Genomic DNA, 10,903 nt, shown 5'->3' with positions numbered 1-10,903 from the left:
AAAAAAAAAAAAAAAAAAAAAAGTCACTAGCGATTTATATCAAGGACAAATAAGCTTTCAACACCTAACACTAACTCCGTACGAACTATCTGTAAGGATTCAGGATAAAAAGCTGCATGTTGATATCTTGTATATCTTGTAAAGAAGGTCCTCTACTCAGTCTTACCTCTTTCGTCAGTAACTTACTAAATGACCCCTGGGCAGATATTGGGGCATTTTCCCATCTGTTTAGAGGACAGAGGTGGTGACAGTGACAGTTCACATTTGAGTCTGGGTTCCTCACCTTCTAGCTTAGCTTTATGGTCAAGCCAGTTGAGGCCAAAGGCAAAATCCCCAATAATGTTCTAATATGTGCTCACTGGAAGGTTCTAAATCACAGCGCACACAGACTCTTGAGTTAAAATGGTGCGTGGCCACGTCCTGGAAACCTAAAGAGCATCATTATCAGCTTGGAAGGTAACCTAACGTCTCTGGTTCCTTCTTTAAAGTCTGTGAAATACGAGGTTTCCCTGTGGTCCCTTTGGCATCATGTGCTGTTTATACAGAAAGAGTCCCACAATTTGCTTTCGAGACCTGCATCCTAAAACCAAAATAGCTCATGATACAGCCTCTAAGTCGTCATTTATTGATTTATAGAGCACCCATCACATGAATGAGGTGCTTTACAATACAGTCAACATCACAACAGAACTCACATAGTTAAATACAATCAACAAATTACAGAACTAAAAAAACTGAAACGAAGCAACATTATGTCAAATTTCAAAGATGCTGAGAAGTGGCAGTACAAAAAAAAGGTAATTCCACCAACTGGAGACCAGAGGGGCAAAGATACACAGGCACCACAGCCCAGAGCGGGCCAATTTGTAGAGGGTGAGCAAGCACATCAAATCAAATTTCACAACCAAGAATGAAGGCTGTTAAAGATACTGACACCCACGTGATCACAGTACTAGTGGAATAACCTCACACACGTTACCTTAGAATAACAAGAAGTCAACCTCATATGGATTTTAAACTCAAGAGGCCAGAAAGCCACTGAGATCGTCTATCCCATACGAGCACAGACTGAAATCTACATGCCTCTACAAGAACTTGGAATAAATTCAGGAAACAGCCAACAGTTCTACAATCCATAAGATCTAAGGAGATGTTGTTGATGGTTGGCACAAGTTTAGGGGGAAAATATCGTTTTCCTAAAGCAGAGAAGAATCGCCTCACATCGATGGTGAGGCACTGGTGGAACAAAAGCCACCTGGTTCAGTGTCACCTGAGTGTGGGTTTCATATCAAATGTAGAGGCATTTAAATTTACATTATCAGATGAACACTGAGAAAGGCACAGATGACATCTCTGACAGAGGAAGGGAAGTCGTAACATCTAGGTAGGCCTGTTTCAGTGTGTAACAGAGTCAGGGCACTAGATGGAAAAGCATGTGGAGAGAGACGCACTCATTCCTGGCTCTTACTTCCACTCCCGTAGAGCTAGCCCTAAAAACAAACAAACAAACAAACAAAAAAACCACATGGTTTTATCAAAGTAACTGCATTAAAGTGGCACTTAAAGTTCAAAAATAGTTGTCCCTGAGTTACTAGGTCATTTGCTGCTTGCTGAAGAGTCAGACCCCAAGTTTCACCTCAATAGATTGCTGGCAGAATTACAGCAATAGGAGAGCAAAATTCTAACTCCATTTTGCCACAAGCAACCACCATGTGAACAATTTCTGATTTAAGAGTAAAAAGGGAGGGATCCCATCTCTTAAAAAAATTTTTTTTTATTAGCCAGGCATGGTAACATACACTTATAGTCCTAGCTACTCAGGAGGCTGAGGCAGGAGGATCACTTGAGCCCAGGAGGTCAAAGCTGCAGTTAGCTATGATCGTTGCCACTGCACTCCAGCCTGGGTGACAGAGAGACCCAGTTTCTTAAAAAAAAAAAAAAAAAAAAAGAAGTAAAAAGGATTGCATTCCAAGTCCCTTGAGGGTGTACAGTGCTGACATTTTGGGGCAACTATTTTTACAGAGTCTTTGGAAAAAAACCAAGTCACAAAGTTCTTGAAGAAAACTGGTTTCCAATGAATCAATTTCCAGTCACAACACATTTATGGGTTTTTATAAGGTTTGTGGGTTTGTATAATGTTTACGGATTTTTATAATGCTTCAGAGTAGAGAACAGACAGGGGTTTAGAAAAAAATCACTCTCTACTGTGACGACATCCTCAACCATTTTATTTCTGCTTAAAAAAGGACATACAACGTTTGTAGAGGTCTGGGCTCTTGGCAGCAGTTCCTTCACTCTTCTGCCAAAGCATTTCTGCAAACCCCACAGAGCAGAGATGCACGAATTCTCACTGATTCTCACAATCAAACACCATGTCCCATCTGCTACTGTTTCAAGTTCTATCCCTTATAAGCCAAAGACTACTTCCCACACACAACCTCACAATCAACATAAAGGAGCCTAGGGCCTGCCTTTAACACTGCGCATGTTCATTTTACCAATTGCTTAAGTTGTTTCAGAAAACGGTATGATATGAAATATAAGCTCAAACATTAATCAAATCCAAGTGTACTATTGTTAGTGATGGGATACGTCAAATAGCAAAGTGTTTACCCCTGTAATGCTTTTAGATTCACATAAGAGTCTGGATAGAACCAAATACATATACTGCCATGGCCATGTGATTTTCAAGTATTAAAAGTTCATTTGCATAAGGAATCAACCTGAGATTTTCCTAAACCACTTCTCTGGCATTCAGTATTATAGCCTTCATTCAGTACAATAAAAGCCAACAACTTGACAATTATTGAAAAAAAATTATATTTTGGAAGAACTCACTACATAAGGTGACAGAATTCCAAAATCAAATTACATGAAAATATACATCGCAATTTCTTTGTACAATAGGTGAGAAAAATCTGCAGTATAGAAGAATAGAGGCAAAGAAATATGAAGGACTAAGGAGAAGGGTATGAGAGTAACTAGTATTTGTAATAGCAAACCCAGAAGTTAAGGAGAAAGCCTGTAGCTGTGCATGCTTCATTTATCCAACCTTAATACCAGGCAACTGAAGGGGGAAAAGTCCGATTTGCTATTGTTTGGGGGAAATTTTCCGTAAGTTGAATTAAGAACCATCTATTTTTAGTTCTCGGGGGGTAATGACTGGGATCAAGAGCTCACAACAGCCAATAAATGTTATTGCTATATCCAATCCAAGAGGTGGGTGCAACTGGAATACAAAAAGGACAAAGCACCTAGTGATGACTCCTTCGAAGTCATCATTAAAAATCAAGTAATTGCTCATTAAGTATTTCAGTATTGGAACTAAATCATTTGAGAACATTCTGGCAGATAAGAGATAAAAGCAAAGGGGAGTGTGTCAAAACAAAGAAGATACAAAAGTTTAGTAAGTGAAAAGAGTTTAATGAAGCCTCAATGGTTTAAGGGAAATTAAATGGAAACTTTTAATCCTAATTGCTTTTTATCTGACATGCTTAAAGGAATCCTTTTAAACTGATAAGAAACAATGAATAGGAAAGAAAACCTGCTAAAATCTTTTAGAATTTACACGATTCTTATTCTACTACAAGAAAGCATTATTTGGTACAAGGTGTATTTGTGGATGTACATGAACAGTATATATATTATCCGGATCATGTTGTGCTATGTACAGGTCTTTACAATTCTTCCTGAAGGTTAAAACAGTTCATTAGAATTCCAAATGCGTAATCATCTGTAAGTTGGCACTTGTTAGGCTCTTGTCAGCATTGATAACTGGCATGTTTTATTGCAGCCCAGTTCCAGCCAGTGTTTGCCAACTTGTACAACAGAAGTCCAGCAATAGGTGGGTAGAGTGCAGGAAAAACAGTGCCATGTTTCTCAATTGGAGACCTACAACAACAAAAACAACATTATATAGTCAATTTATCAATTACAAAAAAATTAACTGTATGTAGGTTTTCTCCATATTAGATTTATTGGGCAACAAATCTTTAATTTCATTCTGAGCTCACTTTGTTTCTGTCTATTATGGTAGCTCACAGCCACGTGGGTCTATTTAATTTTAAATGTAAATTAATTGACATTAAGTACAATTTACAGTGTAGTTCCTCAGTCATGTTAACCACATTTTACGTGCTCAACAGTCACATGTGGCTAGTGACTGGCAAGCTGAACAGCACAGCTATGTCTTTATCATCACAGAAGGTTCTAATGGACAGCGCTAATTTAGATTTTTCAATACTTCAAATGTCTTTCAACTTATATTAAATCTAGAATCCATAAGAGAAGATTTAAAAGTCAAGTGATTTGGAAATTTACAAACATTTGAGGATATTCAGAGAAACAACTTAAGATTGCCATACTTCCCAACTTGCTAAATTCTATCCAACTCACTATAGCTCCCTTCAAACCCGTTTTCTCCACAAAGCCTGCCACAAATGACCCTCCATCCCAATGACAGTTTCTGTTTTCAATCTGTTGGCCTCGTATCGTCAAATTAGACTGTAAGTCAAGAACACATATACGTAAAAAGCAGGACCATCTCATCAAGTCTTACATGCCCAGCAGCATGCTAAATGCTTTACAAACTCATTTTCTGAATGCTCACATCACCATTATGAAGGCGTCTCCCCATCTAAAGGTGAGATAAGTTCACATAGCCAATAAATGGCTTTCCTGTTCAAAAGTTAGAAAACACTAGGTTGGAGTTTTTGTTTGTTATTTATTTGAGACAGGGTCCCACTCTGTCCCTCGTGCTGGAGTGTAATGGCATGAACACGGCTCACCACAGCCTCCGTGCTCAAGTGATCTTCACACCTCAGCCTCCCAAACAGCTGGGACCACAGGTGCACACCACCATGCCCAGCTAATTTTTAATTTTTTTTGTAGAAACAGGGTCTCACCACGTCACCCAGGCTGGTCTTGAACCACAGGCCCCAGCAAGGCTGCCAACTCAGCCTCCCAAAGCATTGGGATTACAGCCATGTGCTACTGAACCCAGTGGTTAAAGCTTTAAAAGTCTCGTCTGACCTATTAGACTTTTCAGGAGCTTTATTATATTAATATGTGCTTTGAAAGGGGGGTGGGTGGGGGCGCCAAGGACAGCAGAAAAGGAAACACCTATTAGGATTACATCTTTAAGTCAAGTGTTCCAAAGAACTCAGAAACTCTGAATCTATTGCCATGCACAATTTTGGGCAAAAGAATTCAAACAGAAGATGACTAAGAAATCAAGGGATATAATTTTAAATTCCTCACAGAGAAGCCAAATATACTTAAGAGTTATGGCAAATTTTAACTCACACCAGACATGTTCAAAATTCAGCATGCCTTCTGAAGCCCAACATGAATTTATCAATCTTTTTTTTTTTTGTTTTCTTTTGAGACAGAGTCTCGCTCTGTCACCCAGGCTGGAGTGCAGTGGTGAGATCTCAGCTCACTGCAAGCTCTGCCTCCCCGGTTCACACCATTCTCCTGCCTCAGCCTCCCAAGTAGCTGGGACTACAGGCGCCCGCCACCATGCACCACCATGCCTGGCTAATATTTTGTATTTTTAGTAGAGATGGGGTATCATCCTGTTAGCCAGGATGGTCTCGATCTCCTGACCTCGTGATCCGCCCGTCTTGGCCTCCCAAAGTGCTGGGATTACAGGCTTGAGCTACCGCGCCCGGCCAGAATTTATGTTTCAATATTAATTGAAATTATATCAATTGCACCGGTCATTTGCCTCAAATTTTCTCATAATTATGCCTGCTTTTAACCTATCTGGAGATGGTTTACCACCAAAGAACTTGAGTGTCTTAATTCCATTTATTTAATATTTCTAGGCCCTGGGCGCGGTGGCTCAAAGCCCTGTAAATCCCAGCACTTTGGGAGGCCGAGGACGGGCCGGATCATAGGTCAGGAGACTCGAGAACCATCCTGGCTAATACGGTGAAACCCCGTGCTCTTACTTCAAAAACTCACAAAAAAATAGCCGGGCGACCGAGGCGGGCGCCTGTAAGTGCCCAGCTACTCGGGAGAGCTGAGACAGGAGAATGGCGTGAACCCCGGGAGGCGGGAGCTTGCAGTGAGCTGAGAGCCGGCCACTGGCACTCCAGCCTGGCAGCAGAGCAAGACTCCGTCCTCAAAAAAAAAAAAAAAAATATTTATTTCTAAAACTAGAGGGAAGTATTTAATTTTCCATATGGCTACAAAACCTAATCTTCTAAAAGATCTTTAAAATATATAAAACAGACCAATGTGCTCCCAAACAGAAGCCACTTTTGATGTTAATGACAAAATAAAAGTAATTCTTCAATCACAGGCAAGTATTTCAATGATCTGAAGTGTTTCAATGATCTCGTAAGTGAAAACAGCCAATACCAATGAAATTTTCCCCATTACCCTTCACAAAAAAATGCTTCCAAAAGTTCCAAATCGCCCTACACAGTCACCCAGTGTACTCCTGACCCGTCACCAATCCACTGACTTCTTCTCCCGCACTGGGGCCGTGCTGCTCCTCCTCTTCTGCCATGAGATTGGTGAGCAGCTCTAACACCAACTTCCTTTCTGAGCTCTCTGTGAGAACTCACTCTCCTAACTCTCCTGCGTGTTACCAAGCCAGTCTGTCTCTTCCTCCTGTCCCCTAAATGTGCAGTTTCCAAGCTGTTGTCCTTGACCCTGGTAAGTACTGCTCTCTCTACACCAAACAGATCTTCATCTCTACTCTGGAGACTTGCAATGTCACCAGCAGCCCTACTTCTAACACCCAAAATTGAGTCATGGTCTGCTTCTAATCCCACTGAAGCCTTTTTTTGTTTTTTGGAGACAGAGTCGCCCTCTGTCACTCGGGCTGGAGTGCAGTGGTGCAATCTCCGTCTCCCAGGTTGAATTGATTCTCCTGCCTCAGCCTCCCGAGTAGCTGGGATTACAGTCGCGCACCACCACACCAGCTAATTTTTTTCTATTTTTAGTAGAAAGCGGTTTTGCCATGTTGGTCTCAAACTCCCACCCACCCACCTCGGCCTCCAAAAGTGCTGGGATTACAGGCATGAGCCACTGCCCCTGGCCTCCACTGAAGTTTTTAATGTGGTTTAACCTTACTTTATTTTATGCTTGGTCTACCTGACTAGACAAACAGCTCTTTACAGGCCAGTATAATGTATCTGTCGCATTCTATGTGTTCCCTCCTTCCCCAAGAGGACAGTGCCTTTGCAAATGTGTGAGAAATTACTATGGATTCATGCCCCACATCTGCAACTAGGTAAGGCAGGCAGCCTTCTACCTTACTGTGCTGAGTTACACAATACATAGTACTTACTCTGGGTCAGTTCCCTAGGAAATGGATTCTGAGGCAGAGATTTGAGGTTTGTCAGGAGGTGCTCTCAAAAACAAGAGTGAGGGATGCAAGCTTAGACAAAGGGAGAAGATAAACTAATTCAAGGTAGTTGAAACAAAGGCCTCAGTTAATACTATGTTAGAATGACCTTCCCGAGAATTCCCAAACAAGACAAAAAAGCCACTTGACCAGGCCTCTGTACCAACCCAACTCCACCCACCTAATCCACTAGTCACTGAATGCAGCTCAGCACCAGGGATTCCAGAAGCTTGGGAACGACTGCTTCCCTCATGGCAGTCTGCCGACACCGGGCTCACCCTCTCTCACCTGCTCCCTCTGATGAAGCCAACTGCCATGTTGTGAACTGACTTACAGAGAGGCCTGCAGGAGACAGAACTGAGGGAGAACTCTAGCCAACAGGCAGTGAGGAGGAACTCAGTCGTGCTTGGAAGCAGATGCACCCCAGTTGAGTCAACACCTTGACCACAGCCTTGTGAGGGACCTGGAGTCAACCAAGTCACACCCAGATCCCATGGCCATCGAAATCATGAGATAATAAATGTTGTTTCAAGCCACTACGTTTTAGTAATTTGTTAGGTAGCAATAAAGAACGAATACAGTCCCTCTAGCCTTAATGCAGAGCAGAGCCCTCCTTTCCAGTGGTATACAGTAGCCATGGTGCTGATCTGTGCCAAGGGGAGGATTTGTTTCCTTTTCCTCTCTATTCTTCCTACCCCACAGCTGAATTAGAACATAAGGTATAAGAAACTAATAATCTCTATATAGGGTGAGGTGTAAACACTAACAAAATGTGAGATAAAGCCTGGGCCAAGCAGCATCCACAGTAATCCATGCATTTTGAGAAAATATGTGTGGCTCATGGACTTGAATGTAGATAAAATTTTTTTTTTTTTTTTTTTTTTTTTGAGACGGAGTCTTGCTCTGGAGTGCAGTGGCCGGATCTCAGCTCACTGCAAGCTCCGCCTCCCGGGTTTATGCCATTCTCCTGCCTCAGCCTCCCGAGTAGCTGGGACTACAGGCGCCCGCCACCTCGCCCGGCTAGTTTTTTTGTATTTTCAGTAGAGACGGGGTTTCACTGTGTTAGCCAGGATGGTCTCAATCTCCTGACCTCGTGATCCGCCCGTCTCGGCCTCCCAAAGTGCTGGGATTACAGGCTTGAGCCACCGCGCCCGGCCATATGTATTTTCAAATAATCTTAAATTGATTTCATTTTCAGTTCAGCCCAGACAGACTATACATTTTTCAAGTGTTTATATTGAGTTTGCGTTCACATCTATGTCCCATAGCATGACTGAAAACACAAAAAATACTCAGAAAGTGCATGGTGACAAAGCTGTGAGAAAAGCCAGCCTCCAACAAGAGACAGGTGAGGCTGCTGACTATTCAGTCTACAAAGCTGGACTTGGGGAAACAAGTATCTTTATACTTTTTTTTTTTTTGAGACGGAGTCTCAGTCTCTTGGCTCACTGCCTCTGCCTACTGCAACCTCCGCCTCCGGGATTCAAGTGATTCTCCTGCCTCAGCCTCCCAAGTAGCTGGGATTACAGGCAACCGCCACCACGCACCATGTTGGCCAGGCTGGTCTTGCTCCTGACCTCAAGTGATCCACCCATCTTGGCCTCCCAAAGTGCTGGGATTACATGCATGCGCCACCGTGCCCGGCCTAAGGAAACAGGTTTCCATGGTATAAAGCCTAAATACAAAAAAATCGTGAAATGACAATGACATTTAAAAATTAGGTGCACATCTCAATAAAAAGAAGACAAACTCATTTATTTAAGCATTTGATATAGCAGGGTTGCCCAATCCTTTGGCTTCCCTGAACCACACTGGAAGACAAATTGTCTGGGGCCACACAAAATACACTGACACTAATCTTAGCTGATGAACTTAAAAAGGAAAAAAGAAAAAGAAATCTTAATGTTTTAAGAAATTTTACGAATTTGTGCTGGGCTGCATTCAAAGCTGTCCTGGGATACATGTGGCCCACAGGCTGCAGGCTGGACAAGCTAGCGTACTATACTCTGAGTATAACCCATTGTTATAACACACAAGTGAAGTCACAGATTTTGGTGTGATGTATATTTAATCCAATTTTTATTTTTTATTTATTTTATTTTATTTTATTTTTGAGATGGAGTCTGGCTGTCACCCAGGCTGGAGTGCAGTGCCGGATCTCAGCTCACTGCAAGCTCCGCCTCCCAGGTTCACGCCATTCTCCTGCCTAAGCCTCCCGAGTAGCTGGGACTACAGGCGCCCGCCACCATGCCCGGCTAGTTTTTTGTATTTTTTAGTAGAGACGGGGTTTCACCGTGTTAGCCAGGATGGTCTCGATCTCCTGACCTCGTGATCCGCCCGTCTCGGCCTCCCAAAGTGCTGGGATTACAGGCTTGAGCCACCACGCCCGGCCTTAATCCAATTTTTAAATGATTACACTTTTAGTTCAACTAACGATTGGTTTAGGTACTTAATGAGGATTTACTTCCCTAGCAGATTTTAAAAAGATAGTGAAAATAGGAATAATTTTTAGACTGCATGGTATATCTCATAGTAAAGGGGAGCACTTCTGGTTATAATAAGAAGATCTAAAAGCACATCTAAATTTTTTCTAGAAACCAGAGACATCAAACATGAAAACAGGATAAATGGTGGATAGACTTTAGCTTTACTTCTGACTTAAACCTTCACATTCGATACATTTAATCACAAAAATAATAAATTAAAATTAAGATAAGCCAACCGTTGAAAAAGACAAGTGCCCATGGCCAGGCACTGTGGCTCATGCCTGTAATCCCAGCACTTTGGGAGGCCGAGGCAGGTGGATCACTTGAAGGCAGGAGTTCAAGACACCAACATGGTGAAACCCATCTCTACTAAAAAATATACAATAAGCCAGGAGTGGTAGTATACACCTGTAATCCCAGCTACTTGGACATCTGTAATCCCAGCTACTTGGGAAGCTGAGGCAGGATAATTGCTTGCACCTGGGAGGTGGAGGTTGCAGTGAGCCGGGATCACGCCGTTGCACTCCAGCCTGGGCAATGAGAGCAAAACTCCATCTCAAAAAAAAAAAAAAAAAAAAGCCCAAAACAGATCAATACACACTGGTTGATGTGTTGGAAATCTGATTTTGTAACATAACAAGCACTGTGTACCAGTGGTGAAAGCAAGGACTTGTCAATAAATGGTATAGTCAACAGTTATACATCAGGGGAAAAGTGGGGTGAATGTTCAACCTCTACCTCATACCATACACAAAAATCAGTTTCAGTGGATTCAACCCAAATATGAAAGGCAAAACAGATTTTTGGTGGTTAAAAAAAGAGCAGGCTTTCTAGCTAAGAAACGAAAAGTAAAATCCATAAAGGAAAAGACTAATAAGTTCACCTGCATTAAAATTAAGAACCTCAGGCCGGGTGCGGTGGTTCATGCCTGTAATCCCAGCACTTTGGGAGGCTGAGGCACGAGAATTGCATGAACCCAGGAGGCGGAGGCTGTAGTGAGCTGAGACTGAACCACTGCGCTCCAGCCTGAGCGACAGAGTGAAACTCTGCCCAAAAT

At 42.3% G+C, this 10,903-nt stretch overlaps 1 protein-coding gene across 1 annotated transcript in view; it reads right to left on the bottom strand.

The window, feature by feature from the left end:
- Positions 1 to 602: 602 nt before the first annotated feature.
- The window catches only part of UBE2G1 (ubiquitin conjugating enzyme E2 G1), a 106,358-nt gene continuing 96,057 nt past the window's right edge, over positions 603 to 10,903 (bottom strand). Inside the window, exon 6 of the mRNA XM_017860189.1 lies at positions 603 to 3,891. The gene's annotated coding sequence lies outside the window, so the exon portion shown is untranslated. The remainder of the gene's footprint in view (positions 3,892 to 10,903) is intronic.

The sequence above is a fragment of the Rhinopithecus bieti genome, unplaced genomic scaffold, assembly GCF_001698545.2.
Source record: "Rhinopithecus bieti isolate Rb0 unplaced genomic scaffold, ASM169854v2 scaffold_54056, whole genome shotgun sequence".
Classification (NCBI taxonomy): domain Eukaryota; kingdom Metazoa; phylum Chordata; class Mammalia; order Primates; family Cercopithecidae; genus Rhinopithecus; species Rhinopithecus bieti.
This window is presented reverse-complemented; position numbering and strand designations above follow the sequence as displayed.